The sequence below is a fragment of the Dryobates pubescens genome, chromosome 4, assembly GCF_014839835.1.
Source record: "Dryobates pubescens isolate bDryPub1 chromosome 4, bDryPub1.pri, whole genome shotgun sequence".
NCBI classification, from domain to species: domain Eukaryota; kingdom Metazoa; phylum Chordata; class Aves; order Piciformes; family Picidae; genus Dryobates; species Dryobates pubescens.
The window spans coordinates 35,732,577-35,752,542 of NC_071615.1; positions in this window are offsets into that span (position 1 = coordinate 35,732,577).

Genomic DNA, 19,966 nt, shown 5'->3' on the forward strand with positions numbered 1-19,966 from the left:
TATAGTTTATCACCAGACATGCATGTTATAAATATAAGCAAGTGCCATCTGCCTGTTCTAGCACCTCTCTTATCTTCCATGGAGATATTTTTAGTGCAGCAGAAATACAGAAATGTAACTGCAGAAAGCAGTTATTGCAAGTGGTGCATGAAATAAGGTGCACTTACTACTTGTCACAAGCTTAGTTTTTGGCAAAGCTGACTGGATGCATGAAACACCCTGAAGCATGGTGCTACATCCATTCTGTTACTAATATTCCCCCCCCCATTTTGGCACCAAGTACTCTGAGTTGCTTAAATCAACTAAGCAATTGATCCACTGGCTTTAAGAAGTCCATCTTTTGCCGTTTTACAGAACTCCACATCCTCTTGCAAACTGAGGTTGCTTGGATGACATCATCAAAATTGCTGCAAGATTGAAGTAAAGATAATGTGCAGCCCACCAAGGTATGACTACTAACAACACCACGGCTGGAAATGTCACATTTCACGGTAGAGAACTGATTTTCCAAGCTCCAGATCACACAAACCAAGAGCTTTTGAAAGAGCGAGCTAGCAATAAATATTAGCCCTCTTCTTGTGAGAACTTTCCTACAGCTGAGCCTTGTGTTACACTTTGCCCCAGCTGCCCCAGCAGCCCACCAAGGTATGGCTATTAACCACACCACAGCTGGAAATGTCACATTTCATGGTAGAGAACTGATTTTCCAAGCTCCAGATCACACAAACCAAGAGCTTTTGAAAGAGTGAGCTAGCAATAAATATTAGCCCTCTTCTTGTGAGATCTTTCCTGCAGCTGAGCCTTGTGTTACACTTTGTCCCAGCTACATTTAGCTTGTAAAAGGACAAGCAAAGGTTGGAATCACAGTAAAGATGGGAATCACATGTTGATTCAGTGAGACTCACCTTTCAGTCATGTTTACTCTGTCACTTTGCTGCTATAGCATACTGCAGGATATGCTTCTCTTGTATATATATACCTATATAATAAAATCTTAACAAATGTGTGTGTGTGTGTGTTTTCCCTCCAAACCAAAGTTCTTATATTTCTTTAAGTAATAAGACAGACATTCAAAGAAGAAAATGGGAAACTGTCATAAGTGGGAGAGGGCTTGCCTGGATTCTTCTGTGTTCAGGATTGGTTTCACTTCTAGGTGTTGTCCAAAGTCCTGGCTTTTAATGTTGCTATCTAAGTGAAGAGTAAGATACCCTTTGTGGCAATTCATCATCAGAGAGCTGTGCAATACTTCTCTTTCTTCTTGCCTGGTTGACACTGAGTGTTGTTATTATTGTACTTTCTTCCACTATCCCACACTATTTCTCTCCCTTATTGTCATTATCAGACTCCTTGGATACTCTTGCAAAGAGCACACAAAGTGCTCTGTCCTGTCAACACTTTTCATTTGAATGATAGGAATGGAGCATGTGGAGTGACCATCTATTTTTCATACCTGACATCCTGAATCAAAAGAGCTGTTAGTTAATCCATTGTTTAGATGGAGTTGGTATTTGTGGAAATTCACCACAGAATTAGAAAGACATTCAAGAGATAGCTTTATCCCTAATAAAGATAAGCAGACAGTAGCAAGGTGAGAACTGACATGGTGACAGTGTGCTCTGGTTTCCATTGGAGAACAACAATAGAAAAACAAATCCCCTTTTAAAGCATTTTCTTGAAAATATTAATTTAAGTACACACACAACCTTAAGTCATCAGTTGTATTCTGAAATGAATTGAGGTTAACTTCATCTACTGTGAGCTGGGTAAGCAATCCAGTCCCTGCAGTATGCTATGAATTTATTTTGCTGTAGTCTGCAACAGTATTATCAAATAATCCCAACACAAAGCCAACCTCTGTAGTTTTGGCCACTATGCACACATGTTGCAAATGATTTCTTTCCCCAAGAAGTTTACAGTCTGAAAGAATATACAAAACAGGAGAGAAAAAACATGGATCACTGTTTCCACTTCATAAATGAGAAATTAAGACAAGAAATAAAAATAATTTGTCAAAAAAAGCCTATAGTAGAGCTGGCCAAGGGGTCTTGCAATGATTTAGTGCTTCCTTTAGCCATCCCACCTTCCTTCCAGTGCTTTCAGAGACTAGAAATTGATATGGCTTTTTTCACAGAGATGGAGAATGAGAAGAGAACAGGATACTAACAGAAACAATGTTTAATAAATAAGACTTCCTGGGAGGAGGTTATATCAACAGAATAGAACAGCTTTGCATGGTAGCAATATGCACTGAATGGCACTTTCTCTACTAAGTACAATTCTTTAGTAGACAATAAGACAGTATTACAGGCTGAACCCCATGGGTGTTGCCATGTTCTTTTTGATGCATTTGTGAGAGTTGTTGCATCTAAAAAAGCAAATCTCGACACAATTTTATTGTTAAAATGTTCTTGCCCATTAAGAATATGAGTCACCTCATTTTTAAAGCTCTCCTGGAGATGTTTCATCTGTTAGGAAGATGAAAGTCTATTAAAAAAAACCATCTTAACAGCTGTTATGCTGTGAACTGTAGATTCTCAGATGTGTGAGAATAATTCTGCTACATCCAGCAGGTCTAGGGACGTTCTTCTCCTTCTCTACTCTGCCCTGGTGAGACCACACTTGGAATGCTGTGTCCAGTTTTGGGGTCCCCAGTTCAAGAGAGACAGTGGCCTGCTGTAGAAACTACAATGGAGGGCTATGAGGATGATTAAGGGACTTGAGCATTTCTCCTATAAAGAGGGACTGAGAGATCTGGGGCTGTTTAGTCTTGAGAAGACTGAGAAGGAATCTGATCCATGTCTATAGATATCTGAGGGGTGAGCGTCAAGTGGATAGGGCAAATCTCTTTTGCATGATGCATAGTAATAACATGAGGACTAGTGGATACAAACTTGAATGTAAAAGGTTTCACCTCAACACGAGGAGACACTTCTTTACAGTAAGGGTGATGAAGCACTGGAACAGGCTCCCCAGAGAGGTTGAGGAGTCTCCTTCTCTGTAGACTTTCAAAACCCACCTGGATGCATTCCTGTGCAGACTACCCTAAGTGATCCTGATTTTGGCAGAGGGGTTGGACTGGATGATCTCTGAAGGTCCCTTCCAACCTCTAACATTCTGTGATTCTGTGCAATAAATCTTGTAGCACCTATTGCAGGCAACTACAGAGCTCAGTTTCCTTTCAACCACTCATGTATATAAACATTTCTACATAAAAATGTTCAATTACCACATTTTCTGAAGGTACGATTCTTGTTACGGAGCAATACTATGGCTTGGTATCTCAGGGTCCTACTGAGCACCCTCAAAAGTCCAAAGTGCAAGTAATTTAAGCTATTTCATTTATTCCAAAACATGTTAAGTTTTTGTTAAGTGTTCTGATACTAGCTTGAAAAGAAGCTAACATGAAATCATTGTGATTGATAAGCTTCTGTGACATATGCCAAAGAATTCTTAGTGATAGAATGGAATTAAACACAAGCATCACATTTTAAATAATCTCTGAGATTTTGACAGGTTGAATCAGATCATCCAAAACTGTGTCATCTCTTTGCCCTTAAACCACATTGAGACCAAAGATATTTTTCAGTTCCTTAGGACTTAAGGACTTTATGTTATTTTTATAATGTGGCATTGCTTAAAGTGAGGAACAGAACATTTGTGGATTTTCATCTTCTAATACCCTGAGGAAATCATCTGTACTAATGATCTGTTATTGTTTTTGTCTTCAGTTGCTCCAGCAGGAGTCATGGGGGCTGCTATTCTGAAAGTACTGTTAGTCCAACTTCAGTACATCTTTCCACTTGAAAAGCAAAACACATTATTTTCTGAAGTGCAAGGCAGATTTATTTCTCTTTAAAGTGTTGGGAAGTATCAATTATTATTGAAAATTCTCTTTTCCAAACCCTTTCATTCTATGCTTTTGAAAACACTCCACCATAGGAATATTATTGAGTTGAACTGAAAAAAAAAAAGGTTGAAGTCTTATTTTATATACAGTTGTCTTATATACAGTTAGTTTATATACAGTTATATATATTTAATCAAAATACTGGTGCATCTCTTGTTTAGCAATGATTTTTCCCCCCTTCCTCTTCTGGAAACAGCATAAATCATTTGCCTCAGGAGACAATCTGTACTATTGCAGAGATTCAATATTTCTTATTTTCCTGTCACATGTGTGTGTATTCCCCATACCTAAAGATGAAAAGAAAACAGCTCTGGGGAGACCTTAGAGCAGCCTTCCAGTACCTGAAGGGGGCCTACAAGAAAGCTGGGAAGGGATTTTTCACAAGGGCTTGTAGTGATAAAATGAGAGTGAATGGATTGAAGCTTGAGGAGAGCAGATTTAGACTGGAGATTAGGAAGAAATTCTTGGCAGTGAGGGTGGTGAGACACTGGAACAGTTTGCCCAGGGAGAGCTTGAATGCCCCCTCCATAAAGGTGTTCAAGGCCAGGTCAGATGAAGCCTTGAGCAAGTTGGTCTAGTGGAAGGTATCCCTGCCCATGGCAGGGAGGGTGGAACTTCATGATCTTTAAGGTCCCTTCCAGCCTAAACCATTCTATGAGTAGATTTCCTGCATGTTGCTTGTGCTGCTTCAATGGTATATGTTATTGATGAGAAGGTAGTTAAGTGCAAAATTTCACTAAATAGATTCATTGTGGCTAAGTGAAAATGGAATTTGTGCCCCTTAAATATTAATAATCTGGATGATGGGGTGGAACACCCTCACCACGCTCATGGCTGCCACCAAATTAGAGGAAACAGCTGATACACTTGGGAGGAAAGCTGCTGTACAGGGGCATCTTGAAAGACCAGAGAAGGAGGCTGATGTGCTGTTTAATATGTGTGTGTGTCTTAACTAGTAAATGCATATACACTTACTTCAGTACAGGAAATGTCTGGTATCTCTTCTGCAGTATGACTTAATTATGATGAAGTGCTTTAAATGTAGTAACATTATTCCTGTTTGATAGAACTATTAATCAATGACATGGTTCACATCTCTGAGCACCACTATGCCCTACCTGGCACTCAAGATGTGAAGCAGAACACCTACCACAATAATGCATCCTAAAGTGGCTCTACTGCACCCAGGTGTAGTCTATGTGATAGATTTCCAAAGAGCAGTAATATGAATGTCTTTCCACCAGCTTCAGTCATGCCCAGATTTTACTTGTGATGCTACAGTCATGTCAGCTGTGTACAGCCTTTGAAGAACATAGCACAAAGGTACCTTATATCATGTTGCTTAAAAGCACAGGACAAACTGCATCATAAAATATACATATACTTAAGTGTTGTAGAAATGTGTAAACACTGCTACGTGCTTCCTCTTTCATCACATCAATTTTTTTCTGTTATGTTGATAGAAATGTGAAATGAATTGACTTCATTGTTTCAGGGGTGTTTCTAAGTGAAACCAGAGTTTGACTCATGAAGCTAGAATATCAAACAAAAAACCTGTCAGAAGAAATGGTGATCCTTAGTGTGTCGAGCAAGTGTGGCTGCAATGTAGAGAACTACAAAGAGGGCAGTAGCTTTTTCTTTTATAAAGCTTGTACTCCAGTTCACTAGGAACTGATTGGCAGAAGTGCTGGTATTTGGCATGGATGGGAGACAAGATTAGGTGCACTATTGTGATGGTACAGCTGGCATATCATAGAATCATGAAATCATTTTGGTTGGAGAAGACCTTTAAGATCATTGAGTCCAACCATTATCTTACTCTACCAGGTCTAAGGCTAAGCCATGCCTCGTAGCAACACATCTCTGGGGTTTTTAAACACCTCCAGGGATGGGGATTCAACGACCTCCCTAGGGACCCTGTTCCAGTTTGAGAACCCTTTCAGTGAAGTTTCTTCTAATGTCCTACTTAAACCTCCCCTGCTGCAACTTGAGGCCATTTCCTTTTGTCCTATCACTTGTTACTAAGGAGGAGAAACCAACACCCAGCTCACTATCCTTGTAACATGAATTTTTCATTTGTTCCAAATTACCTTCTGTGACTGAGAAAGGAAACTCTGTAAGACCCTTCTTGTCAGGAAGAATTAAAAATGTTATGTGGCAAGGAAATGATTGCTTTGTATGGCTTGTTCTCTCCTTTTCTGTAAAGAAGTGAAAAAAAGGGCTTTTAAAATTCCAACAAACAAAAATGCTTCATTCTATTTCAGCATACAGATATGAGCTTACTATTCTGGCCTTATTTAAACTTATTATCTTGTATGCTTTTCCATAAAGATATTCTTTAACCCTATCACTAGAAAGCAATAGTGTATCAGTGTGAAATAATTCAATTTCCTGCCTATTGGCTCTTTGAACACAAATAGGCCCTGAATATTTTGCATTAACATAGACTTAAATTATGGCCAACCTGCACCTGTAATGACAAACATCTCATCTTAGGTGTTTTCAACTAAGATTTAATCAGTAATACAGTAATAGCCATTTTTCCCTGTGGTTGATATTCATTAGTGGAGCTCATAATTTTGAAGCTCCAGCCTGCTGAAAATAATGAAATTAGATCAATAGAGTTGTGTTTAATGGGTTGTGTTATGCAGCTGATCCAAAAGGGCTCTAAATGTACATTTTCATAAGGTCTGCATTACTCAACTCATTGACTAGAGCATGGAGATGAGCTCATGCTGTTATTTTTAGTTCCTGCAGGTTTTATCCAAGGCATTTTGGAGATAAAGAGCTAGAAGAAATGACTGCACTGAATGGGGGAGGCAGGATGCCTTACGAATGACTTTTAAGTTTTGTTTTTCAGGAATGAGAGTTAGTCAGACTTGAGTGGTGTTCTAACTGTAATTTCCTCATTTTAACGATTCCAGTTTATAGCCTTGGGAACATGCCTGTTTTCACATTTTCACAGGCTGTGTCAATTGACTAAAGGAGCAAAGAAATTGTGTTACTGGGTGAGCTCTGTATGCTTTTCTGTGTTTAACCCAGCACCAGGGGAAGATGTAAAAAGCTGTACAGGAGCTTGTTGCAGGTCACGTACAGATTTCAGCTTGATCCCCAGTCCCTCAATTTAAGACCATAACCATGGACTTTTCTTAATTCTACCTGTTTGATACTCATATTGAGCATTATAACCCTGATATCACTAGTTTGTAGACAGGGTTCTACGAGGAGGAAGAACTGAAATGCCTTTACTGTAGCTCTTCTGTTCATTTCCTTTGTAAGCAAAGCAGTATCAGTATTTTCCATCTCCCCTTGTAGAAGTCCTTTCTTTTATTTATCTCATTCCTGGCTGAATCCCCTAATTCTGCAGTGGTCTTCCTGAGATGTGTGGTCAGCTGCACACCCAATTCAGAGAACAGGCTGTTTCTGTGACTTACCTAACAGCCTTCTGATATATTTAGTGATTTCCTCTAGCCCTTTCCTCACAGATTGTTTGGATTTGTGATGAAAAGCACACATTAAATGGAAGTTTACCTTTCCCCCCCTTACTCTAAAAGTCACTTTAGCCTTCCCTGCATTAGCATTGTGCTGTAAGAGTACCCATTCACCTGCTTTGGTAACATTTCCTTAAACTTCCCCATCACCTTTCCTGGCCTGTTTCCAAAGTGTAAAACCTATATAATTTTTAGATTGACTGGAGAGTCATAGAGAAACACCAAGTTTTAGTACAGTGCTTTGGATTCTCATATGCTTGGTACCACATGAAGAGAATGAAAAATTATAATGTTATAAAAATAATGAACTGTGCTCCGTTTCTGGTTGGAATTTTAAAATTCAGAACAGATTGTGACTGGTCCAGAGGAAATTTGGTTTTCTAACATTGTCTTAGCTCTCAGTAGCCTTGTGTTTATAAAGAAGTTTGAAATTTACATGAGGAACCTGGTTAAGTGGCTTGTAAGGAACCTTGTTGGCTCAGGTCCAAACTGTTTTAAATAATTACAAAAGTAGATATGGGACCCCACAGGATATTTCCAAAGGCACAAAGGACAGTTAGGTAACCAGCTCCCAGGACAAATCTAAAGCTTTCTGCAATGTGAACCCTTAAAAAAACCCACCCCATAACTATATAACTTTACACAAGCTGAAAAAATGTGGTCTATGGATACTGGCATATTTCTGCAAACTAAATCTCAAAAAGCATCTAATTATACACACACACACACAAAATATTGAAGAGAGAGCTGGAGCAGTAGATTGTGTCAAGATGTAAGATTCCTAATTACAGCCCAGGAAATGGAAGCAGATGATGAAACTGAAATGATGTATTAAAACTCTAAGCAGCTAGCTAAAAAGCTCTGTTAGCAAGGGCCTGAATTTTGCCAGACTCTCAGTGTTGGCTTGTTTTGAACATTTTCAGCTGAAAAGAACAAGTGAGTGTAAGATGGTGACTCTCAATTTTTCTTCTGGTAAACAGCAAGAAGTGCTAGCAATTATCAGTTTGTACTTCTTAAGCTGGTATTCCATAGAATCAGACCAGCAAAACTAGTTTCTTCAGATATGTCTAGGAACAGAATGAAACTTACCAGAAATGCCCTGTCTTAGAATCATAGAATCATAGAATCAGTCAGGGTTGGAAGGGACCACAAGGATCATCTAGTTCCAACCTCCACTAGACCAGGTTGCTCAAGACCTCATCCAGCCTGCCCTTGAATGCATCCAGGGATGAGGCATCCACAACCTCCCTGTGCAACTTGTTCTGGCGTCTCACCACCCTCACTGGAAAGAATTTCTTCTTAATCTTCAGTCTAACACTACTGTGCTCAAACTTCAATCCATCCTCTCTCTTCCTATCAATAGAAGCCCTTGTAAAAAACCCCTCACGACTTTCCTCTAGGTCCCCTTCAAGTACTGGAAGGTCATTCTGAGGTCTCCCTGGAGCCTTCTTTTCTCCCTGCTGAACAGTCCCAGCTCTCCCAGCCTGTCTTCGTAGGGGAATTGCTCCAGCCCTCTGATCATCTTCAAATCAAGGACTGTAGCATCATTTGGTGAAGTTGTCTTCCTAAAGATAAACTTGAATGGAAAATAAGAACGACTAAAGATCAAAGGAAAATGAATGTGGCCCTGGAAAGCCCTCAAAGAGAGAGGGAAGCTTACATTTAGCAGATGATTAAGTGAAATCCAGAGTTGAAAATGTCCATGTGGGAAACTCTTCCAATATCTGTTCATACCAGCTTCTGTATGTTCTTTCTATGCATTTGTTATAAAAAAGTATGAGACCATGGAAATAATTTGAGTCATGTATTACCTTTCCAAATAGAAACAAGATGGTTTGGATACTGACTAGCATTTGAAGGTTTTTGTGGTTAAAGCAGATTAAGGGGTTTTAAAATATGGAACCCAAAGGACATTTTCATATAAAGGACAGGCCAAAAATGATTTGGGGATCTCAGAAGAAATGGCAACAACTCTCTACATCAAATTATGGCACGACTTAAAGTAGATAAGAGTATGAAGGGTCAGGAGGCCTTCCACAGACACGTTTTTACTCTTTTCCTTAGAGGTGCTTCCTGTGGGATAGGCTGGGGGGGAAGGGGATGCAGGGCTGGGGAGTCAGCTTAAAAGATCATCAGAAAAGGACATTATAAATAAACAGGATTGGGTGCTGAACTCATCAAAGTGACTGACAGCATCCCTGGGAATAGAGAGTGCTGTGGAAATCACAGCATAGCAGGAGATAAGGAGCCTTTCAGCAACTAAATTGCACAAGGACTGGGCTTTCTTTCACCCTTAGCATACAGAGTGCATTGCAATACTTTTATAAAGCCCTATCTAAAAAGTTATATTCCATGCATTTTTAATTAAGGAAACACTATGGGGTTTTTGCATGTTGTGACACAGGAGAGTAATTGCTGGCATTAGAAAGTGCTACCTGTGTGTTGTGGGGATGCTGATTGAAACCTTATGCATCATTTCACCACTTAGAACTTGGTATGAGGAAAATAAACCTGTTTTTCAAGTGAGTGCCTTGAAAACAGGAATTCATCTAAATGTGAAGGAAGCCAGAAGATATTATGGACATCATTTCCCTTCTGGAGCAAAATATTCCATGTAAAATGTGACTGCCAACTCAGAGGAATTGTTATTTAGCTTCTGCCTACAAATGCTGACACATTAATTGAATTTCTCATCAGGAAGTTGTTCCAGTCTCCTCATTCACCTAGTTATAATCCATCTGATGCAGCAGTTGCTATGGTAACAGCTGGGTCAACATTTTTACCTGTATAAATATTGCTGGATATAGGCTTCTTTGATAACACAGTTAACTTGTGTAACTGTTACTCCTCAGAAGAAAATTACTGTCAATATTAATAATCAGATCAAACAAATTTGCGAGAATTTGCTTGCAGGAGAGCCTGGCAAAGGCTGGTTGCATAAAGCAAGGCTGACACCTGCCGGCTCTTTCTCTTGAACACAAGTGTATTTTCTGCATGCAGGACACGTCCAGCTTTATTTCAAATAGTCTTTTTAATTCTTTGCATCAGGAGAGTTTTGGGTTTCTAGCATCATCCCCTATTTCTTATCCTTTTTTTCCCCCCTGCGGGCTGTGAATGATTCCTCTATAGGGCTTACAGCTCATCACAAAACGTCTGCATGTCCTTGGTGAAATCATGCTCAGGATTGGAGCTTCCAATTCTAACTTCCCAGATTGACCGTTCATAAAGTTTGACATTTAGGACAAATTCAGTGGTGTAAATTAGCTAGTTAGGCATGCTGAAGGACTGCTTGGAGGGTGAATAAGCCTTTTTTATTCTTTTAAAAACACCCTTTGTCATTTTAATATATTTTTTTGAGGCAGCAAATGAATGAATATGTAACAAATAATCTCTTCCAGCCAGAGCTAATGTCTTATTAAGCATCATGCATATGGCCGGTGTTTAAAAATACCATAAATAAATCCAGCAATAGGACATGCATAAATCCTGTAGGATGCCTATTCTCCCAACACCAGCAAGGGCACAGCAACATCATGGGGGGGACTGCAGGTGCACTGCAGAGCTGGTAATTCCTGAGAGCGTGGTGCCTGTCAGCTCTCAAGGGCAGACGGAAAGTCTCAGTGTCATGGAAAGGATTTCTCCAGTGACAAGTAATTTGTACGTCTCCTTTGTGGGGGTGTAGCATAAACTCCCTCTGTTTAGTTTGGTAGCTAATGTGAGAGAAAGAGAGCAGAGCTTTAAATGCCCTCCCTTCTGCTCCACTTCCCTTTGAAAAGTGTTCTGCTGCTGGCATTATTAACTCTGAAACTCCCTATACAGCTGTGGACTACAAGGACTGGCTCTCCTATGCAGCCGTGGAAGAGGCACAAAGGTTTCCTTGTGACCACTCGTTCTTTTTGTGTCCCCACAAAAGGCCAGTCACAATGTAGTGTGCTGTTAATAGTTGAAGCACAAGATGTGGTAATGTAAATGAAGCCTGAGCAGCTGAAGCTAAGGTTTGGGGGAAACTGGGGCCTAAATGACTGTGCTTTATCTTTCTTATTGAGTCACTGCCACATGACTCTCTTGGCTTAATCCCTTCATAGCATCTTATGCAGAGACAGTCCATTCAGACGTTTAAACACAAGTTCATTATATGCCATACATGCTCAGATGTCCTTGCATGTGAATATGACTTGGTTATTACTCTGTCCTTGAGTGTGTATTTCACCTGCCTACGTGAATACAGGTAATTTGGCAAAGAGCTTCATTGTGGGGCTGTACTTCCTACTCTTTGAGCTAACATTGTGCTCTTCTCATTAGCAGGGATGAAACTGCACTTTTTGATTTAATAAGGGGTTATTAAGAATCTGCAAAATATCAACGGGGAAGCAAAGAAACTGAGCATCATTGAATCTGTGCCTGCAGTAGCAATACAAGGAGCTCAGGCTTTTCAAAGAGAGGAGCAGTGTGGAGAGGGGAGGGGGGTGATGAGAAGTGTGTGCATGCCATGAATGACCCTTCTGTTAGCTCTGTGGTAGTGTCAAAGAATCTCCTATCTGTGACAGACAGACCTGACAGACAGCATCCTTTTGCTAGTTTTATTCCTACTTCATCTTCCATTTGAGATTCATAGATCTTAGTGTCAGGATAAAGTAGGACTAACTAAGGACTAACTAACTAAAGTAGGGCTCAGGCATCCAGGATGTAGTTACAATACGTAGATTCCATTTTGATGACAGGGACTCAGTTCAAAGTGAAAGAGCAGATTTTTTGTTTGTGTGTTGTAAAGATTTGAACCTGTTTCTAGATTCAAAATATGTGCTCCTCCAGAGAGTTCCTAATTGGTATACCTTTCTGTGACAGCCTGCCAAGGTGAGGGAACAGTAGTGGTACAGGCTGTGAAAAAAAGAAAGGTAGAAGAAAGTCAGTCTTGGTGCTGTGCAAAAATCTTAGTAAATGCATCAGCTGCCATTGCAGAGCTGTACCAGTTTAGGACACCTGACAGCCTCACCAAGTTGGTTGCTGTTTTCTGGCAAAGGATTTCTGTTGCTTACCTGATACAGGCTGCTTTGCTGGGTGTCTGTGACTCCTGAAGTGGAGGAGCTACTGGATAGGAGCATCTGGGGTGATGAGAACCGCAGTAAGTAATTGTCACAGGAGTGTGAGCATGTGAAGTTAACATGGGCTTACATCACTGAAATTGTAATTGCAAGAATCATATGCAAGGAATAAATATGGTTGAAAACATTTTCATCATTAGCCAAAGAAAAGGACGTCCCAGTTCTTAATTTCCAGTGTACACTCTTTTCCTAAATCCCTCAGATGCCCTTGAAAACTTCACCCCATGAATCATTCCCTACCTTCTCCCCAAACTCCTATCTCCCCTCCCAAGAGGAATGTCTCTTGAGAGCATTTCCTTAGAAACCCTGTCTGTAACTGCTTGTAAAGCTGGAGGATCACTAATGACACAGGAACAGATGGGTGTTCTCTAGTTCCACGTTCTTGCAGCCTTTCTTCCATCCATTGAGGACTGGATTAGAACAGGCAGAAATATTAACTTTGGTGAACTTTGTCCATCATGTTGTTCCATGTAATTAATAGTTTTAAATTCTGTATCCCAGGGCAGCTCAGAATTGTGTGTTTGCATTTACACCTCTATGTCAGTACATCTTGTGTTCCTTCAGAGAAGCAAATGTTTTGATACCTTTCAATTACAGTAACATAGCCACCAGGTTATTGTCTAGAGGGGGTTCCTGAACTCACAGTATCACAGAGTGGCTGGGGTTAAGAGGAACCTCTGGACACTGTCTTATCCAAGTCACTGTTCAAAGCAGGGTCAGCTGGAGCAGGTTGTTTGGGATGTGTCCGGTTGGGTTTTGAGTATCTCCAAGGATGGAGAAACTTCATGACCTTCCTGTTTCAGTGCTTGACAACCCTCTATTTAAAAATTAAATGTTTTCCTTCTTTTGAAACTGCAGTTTCTTGTATTTCAGCTTGTGCCCTATTGCCTCATCTTACCACCAGACACTAGTGAGAAGAATCTGGCTCCGACTTCATTATTCACCGCTGTCAGGTATTTGTAAGATCCCAAGGAGCCATCTCTTCTCCAGGCTGAGCAGCTCTAGTCCTTGCAGTGTAAAGCAGGCAGACTGGGAATTCAGGACATCTGGTTTCAGTTCTGGAAGTGACAAATCAGAGCAAATCAGAGTGAGATTCTGTGTCCTGTTTCTGCAGCAGAAGCACAGAAATCGTGACCCAGAAAGAAGATAGGCTAAAGTAACTCCAAGATACTTTTGTGCTCCTTTAACCTTGGATTGCCCTGGGGTCTGGTGAAAGCTCTATCATAATCGGTTCAGCTCAAACTGTGCTTCTTCTGCAGTGTCCTATGGGGATGTGAAATAGGATTGCATGAAATAGAAATGTCATGGCTGAAATAGCCATAATGCTCTTCCTCTTGTCTCTGCTCCAAACTGTAGCATGCCCCTCACACAAGACCTTGAGCAAGGATGTTAGGAAGAAAGCTTATTGCTCCTTTTCATAGTGCATCTCCTAAAGAAACCTTACTTACTTGCACAGATAAGCATGAAGATGAGGCTTTTCTTTCTAATTTCTCTAAGTCTCAGGTGTAGGATTTCTGCAACTTGTCCCTAAATTGGGTTTGGATTTTGGGCTGAGTTTGGACTTTGTCCCATGCATTGGCCATGGCAGAGAGAAGCCTATTTATTTATTCATTCATTTATCTACCTACCTACCTACTTGCTTAATTATATATTTATTTCTCTCTCTCTCTCTCACTCTCTCTCTCTCTCTTTGTCCTGGGGTTTCCTGCCAGTGCTGGAGAGTAAACCATTTGTCCAAATAATTTAAAACCACAACACTTGTGGTTTTGTATTAGGTCATTTTACCTTTCAGGAATGGAAGGGTCAGGGGTGAAGTAAGTGACTAATTTTTATATGGTGACTTCTAGTTGTAAGGACAACTTCCAGAAATGTCACCACAGTGGGAATGTGAGTCCAGACTTCTGAAAACTTTTCCTTAAGAGCTCTCCACTGTTGGTACCTGGTAACACTTCCCTCCGCTTGCTCCTTGTGCCAAGATGGACTTGCATCTCATCATCCTGTGTCATGCAATGTGTTTGTAGCCCCAAAGACCACCTGTGTCCTGGGCTGCATCAAAAGAAATGTGACCAGCAAGATGAATGAGGTGATTCTCCTCTTCTACTCTGCTCTCATGAGACCCCACCTGGAGTACTGTGTTCGGTTCTGGTGCCTCCATCATAAGAAGGACATGGAGCTGCTGGAGCATGTCCAGAGAAGGGCCAAAAAGATGATCAGAGGGCTGGAGCACCTTCCCTATAGACACAGGCTGAGAGAACTAGGACTGTTTAATCTGGAGAAAAGAAGCCTCCAGGAAGACCTTAGAGCAGCTTTCCAGTACCTGATGGAGGCCTGGAAGGGACTATTGACAAGGGCTTGTAGTAGTAGGATGAGAGGAAATGGATTGAAGCTTGAGCAGGGGAGGTTAGACTAGAGGTTAGGATGAAATTCTTTCCTGTGAGGGTGGTGAGACACTGGTACAGGTTGCCCAAGGGAGCTGTGGGTGCCCTCTCCCTAGAGGTGTTCAAGGCCAGGTTGGATGAGGCCTTGAGCAAGCTGGGCTAGTGGAAGGTGTCCCTACCTGTGTCAGGGGGCTTGGAATTAAGATGATCTTTAAGGTCCCTTCCCACCCAAAGCATTCTATGATTCTATGCACTGGTAATTTTGATGCAAGTCATCTTGGCAGCTGCCAAGGAGTGATGAGAAAATTCCACAGTCTTTTAGCTTTGAGAATCATTGGGATAATTTTTGATCTTTTTACCAAAAGATTATTACTTAAGCCAAATTGCTTTAAACAACAGCATGATACCAAAGGCCTGTAAAACTTTTGTGAAGTGGCTCACTTCAGCACCTGGAGGTTGCTTCCATCAGAACTAATTAATGATGAGTATATAGGTGGTGACAAAAAAAGAATCAAGATTTGTCCTTGTTCTGGTGACATGCCTACTCCCCTTCACTTTTTAACAATAATACAGCTACCACATTAAATGTTGCACTTTGACACTCAATGTTTGTCAATTGTTATTCAGATCCTATGTCCTGCTCATGTATTCATGAAGCAGTTAAAATTGCAATTGCTGTATTATAGCAGCCTTTATCATCACAGCTGATTTTTTTACCTTGATTTAACTCAAAACCTTTGATGCTCCGTTAATGTATGGTACATTGGATAGAAGACAAGTGATGAGGTTTGAATGAACTCATATCTCTTCCTATTTTCATCTCTTTGCATATATATGCTCTCGATGGCAACAGAAGTGGGAATGATAATGGGGAATTAAAGAATATTGAGAACTATGGATTTAAACATTGGGGAAGAAAAATGTTTATAAATGAAAGTATCCTTGGAATCCAATCATGTTGAAAAGACAATGAACACTACCAGCAAAAGAGAAATAATTGGAAATACAACAGTTTTGGAGCTGAGATTGTGATCTCAGAACAAATAATTTCATTCACACAATCACAAAATGGTAGGTGTTGGAAGTGACCTCTGGAGATCATCTAACCCAAACCCGCTGCTAAAGCAGATTTGTCTAGAGCAAGTTGAACAGAACTGTGTCCAGGCAGGTTTTGAATCTCTTCAGAGAACCTCTCTGTGCAGCCTGCTCCAGTGCTCTGCCACCCTTTTAAACTCCCTGTCTCCAGATCCACAGATGGCTGATTTTCCAAGGGGAGTGGATGCTTTTAAATACAGAGAAATAGTGCTGCTATTTCAGTGAAGCCACTGACAATTAGGCTTATCAATAGTGCAACTTCTGTGTCTGGAACAAGATGAAAATTGGACAAGAAGCAAGAGTGAGAATTACTCTTTTGGAAATGAACTTTGGAGCCATCATGTATTGTCCATGGCATCCTGTTTGGAGTAGTAGAAATGAACCAGAATGAGATTACTGTCATTTTATTCTCAAATTCGTCTTGCTGTCAAAGGATATTTTCTGAGTTAAACCTTGTCTTTAATCAGGCAAAATTTGATTCTGTTGTTATTGTATTGCTATGGCAACGCAATGTGAAGTGGTGTTTTGGGCTGGCTATGACCAACTGTTTCCCTTGTCATGTCCAGTAAGCAGCCCCTGTTACAGCCTGGAGTCCCTTGAGTGCAGGATCTAGCTTAGCTCTGTGAAGCAGTCTGTGATGAGTCAGAATAATACCATGGACGTTTTGACATGTTTATACTTCCACAAGAGCTGAGGCACATCAAAGGACCTGTCAGTCTACAGTAACAGCATGCAACACAGAGCAGATGATCTGTAGTAAATTGGAACCTGGGGGTTCTAATTGACAAGCAGCTGAGTATGAGCAAGCAGTGTGCCCAGGTGGCCAAGAAAGCCAGTGGCATCCTGGCTTGGATTAGAAATGCTGTGTCCAGCAGGAGTAGGGAGGCGATTGTCCCCTTGTACTCAGCACTGGTGAGGCCACACCTTGAGTATTGTGTCCAGTTTTGGGCACCTCAATACAAAAGAGATGTGGAGGTGCTAGAGCCAGCGCAGAGGGCAACAAGGCTGGGGAAGGGTCTGGAGTGGCCCAGGGAAAGAGTGGTCAAGCATTGGAATGGGCTGCACAGGGAGGTGGTTGAGTCACCAGCCCTGGATGTGTTTAAAGGGTGTTTGGATGTGGTGCTTGGGAATATGGTATGGGGGTGAACCTTGTAGAGTAGGGTTATCACTTGGACTTGGTGATCCTGAGGCTCTTTTCCAACCTGAACGTTTCTGTGATTCTGTGATTCAGGACCTGCGTCACTCCTCACACCACGAAGACTCCTAGAGCTGGGGTGCCAACACAGCCTGGCCTGATTTTACTTACTCATTAAGGAGTATGGTAGTAAACTGACATTTCTATTCTAGAAGGGTAATAATGATTCTTTCTGGAGTGAAACCTTATCCATAGCAGCATAATTACAGTGAATTATCTGGGGGTACTGTTCCAAGGCAGCAGTTCCCAGGCACTTGCTTTGAAGAATGTACCTCTGCAAATGTGAGAAGGACGATTTCTGACAACCCACCATTGATTACAGAAAATCGTTGAGTTCTGGTTTCACCCTCAAACATTTGTCTCTCTGCTGCCTTGTTTTGGAAGATGAAGCTTCACAGAAACTGAACAGTAGATCTTATTGATATCGACTCTATTTTACCTAACAGCTCATTTACCCCCTTCCTCTCTGCCTGCTTCCCTCCCTTCCCTTGCTGCTGCTGGCAAGCTAATTAGGCTGCTCCCTTAAGAAAAATTCATCCAAGGCCATAATAGCCATATCAGATGGAAGCTAGGATAAAACTCTCCACAGTATAGCCTTATAAGTGCCTCTCAGCTTGGCCTAATGTTTCCCTGCCTGCTTTCTTTTTATTCCTCACTTTGTAGGGAGAGTTCTCTCATCCTGTCTTCTACGCAAGTATTAAGTAAATTAATTAAAAGAAATTATGATGTGTGTTTCCTGAAATATGCTCCTTTATTTCCTTTCATCCCTCCTATTTATACATTTTAGGTGCTGAATCTCAAGCTTTGTCCAAAAACCCCACATTGTATATTTCTATATCTTTCCCTTTTGCAAATCCTTAACCTTCTGTTAGACTAATATATTAAAATTCTTCAGACACAGAGTAGCAATGCTCATAATCTACAGTTCATTATCTTAATTAGATCTGCCTTATATTATCCCACAGTTTATTCTCATTACTTTAAAGGTGATCAGCCTGAGAAGGGAATGTGAGCAGAATTTAGTGCGTTCTATTGTGGCAACATTTCTATGATCTGGCTTTGGATCTTTCAGGTGCAACAATGATGCTGCTGGTGCAGTTAATTAAAAAGTGCATTTGAATGGTATGAATATTCATTTTTTTGGAATGAACACAGGATTAACTCAGGGGGCAGTGTCTGAAATGGCCCAAGGATGTGAAGTGAACCTGGATCCCCATTAAGACACAAATGAATCATTAAAAATGATGGAAATTCAAAATCCTCCCACCTTGCAAACTATTAACAAAGTATTGCCTGGGTCGAGTCTGCCTCCTGAGGTGGCAACAGACATTAATGTTCATCCTTCAGTAACAAATTATACGACATATCCTTGACATACAGCTCTGCCCAGGAGCTAATACCCAGTGCTAAATCTTCTTTAAATAATTAAGAAGGGCTAGTGGCTTTTGAAAATTCTCAGGTTAGAGTGCCATATCTCTGAGATCCAGGTTAATTTTAATAGCTTTCTGCAGAAGATCAAAATTGCTTTCCCAGAAAGTGATCGTGACATTGAGAATGCTGTTGGGGAGGATAGAGACAAGAACTGCTGAGACCTTTGATAATGAAGCTCTCTATTCCTTAATCATCTCTCTGGTAAAACCCAGGACTTTAATATTCTGTGCAAGAATGTTAGAAATGTATCTTTTCTTTGTCTCGAGAATAGCTCCACTGAAAATATCAAAGTGGTGTCTGGGTTTTTTTCCCCCCAGAATTTATTTGTTGTAATTTATTATTTATTTTTTTTCCCATGAACAAAGGAAACATCAAATAATGAACAGCTTTTTTAAAAAATAAAAGCTTATCTGGTACTGCAGGATGCTTAAAAAAATGAGACTACAAACCAGAGATAAAGCCTCTTTGGTGTAGGAACGTTGTGTGAAGTTTAATGGGCATTTGCCAGAGAGTATTTCGCCGGCTGTGAGCTAGTTGCCAAGGGGATTCACAGGATGCATGTTCTAGAATAAAATGCTCTGTGAATAAACTGGGGTCAGTTAAGGTAATTTGCATGGTGCTTTTGACTGGAGCACTGGGGTCGGGGCTTGCTGTGCACTCAGAGATAAGCGCACTGATGTGTGTCCTTTCATTCCTCGCTCTGCGTGTAAGTTCTTATATGAGGCACTTCTAGCGTCAGGCCTGCATTAGACATCTGCCTGGGAAAGCCCAAATTCACTCATCACTTATCTCACACGACGCAGAATTTGGCCCTCCTAATACAAAAGAGAATCAGGAACATTGTATCTTTGTAGTTCAAGCTGTAGCACCGCATAAAGGAAAGGGGGCTTTTCACATTGAGAATCCCTTCCTCCTATCTTCCTAAATGAGGACAGAAAAAGGAGAAGGATTCTGCTAACTCCCATGTTTTCTTGAGGAGAGTCAGCCTTTTAAAGGGAGGTTATAGCAGGGATAGGGATAATCTTTGAGTCAGATTCTTTTTAGAGTGGGGATCTCCCAACTAAGCTGCTCTTCTTTGACCTGGTGGGGTAGGAGAATGGAGTTCTGTCCTTGACCTTGCAGATGTTTGTATTCAACAGGGCACCTTTTTGCTAGTTCCACGTGGGTCCTTTGGGACTGAGCTAGAATTTGAAAATAGTATCATAAAAGTAAATAAAGGAAAGATTAAAAAGTAACAAAAAGCTGGGATCAATATTTAATCTGAGTTTTATTAACAGTATTAAATGTGATAAATAACTCAGGAACACTGTGTCTGGATACAGCATACACAAAATCCAAAAATCTCTTTCTTGGGCACATTTAAGCTT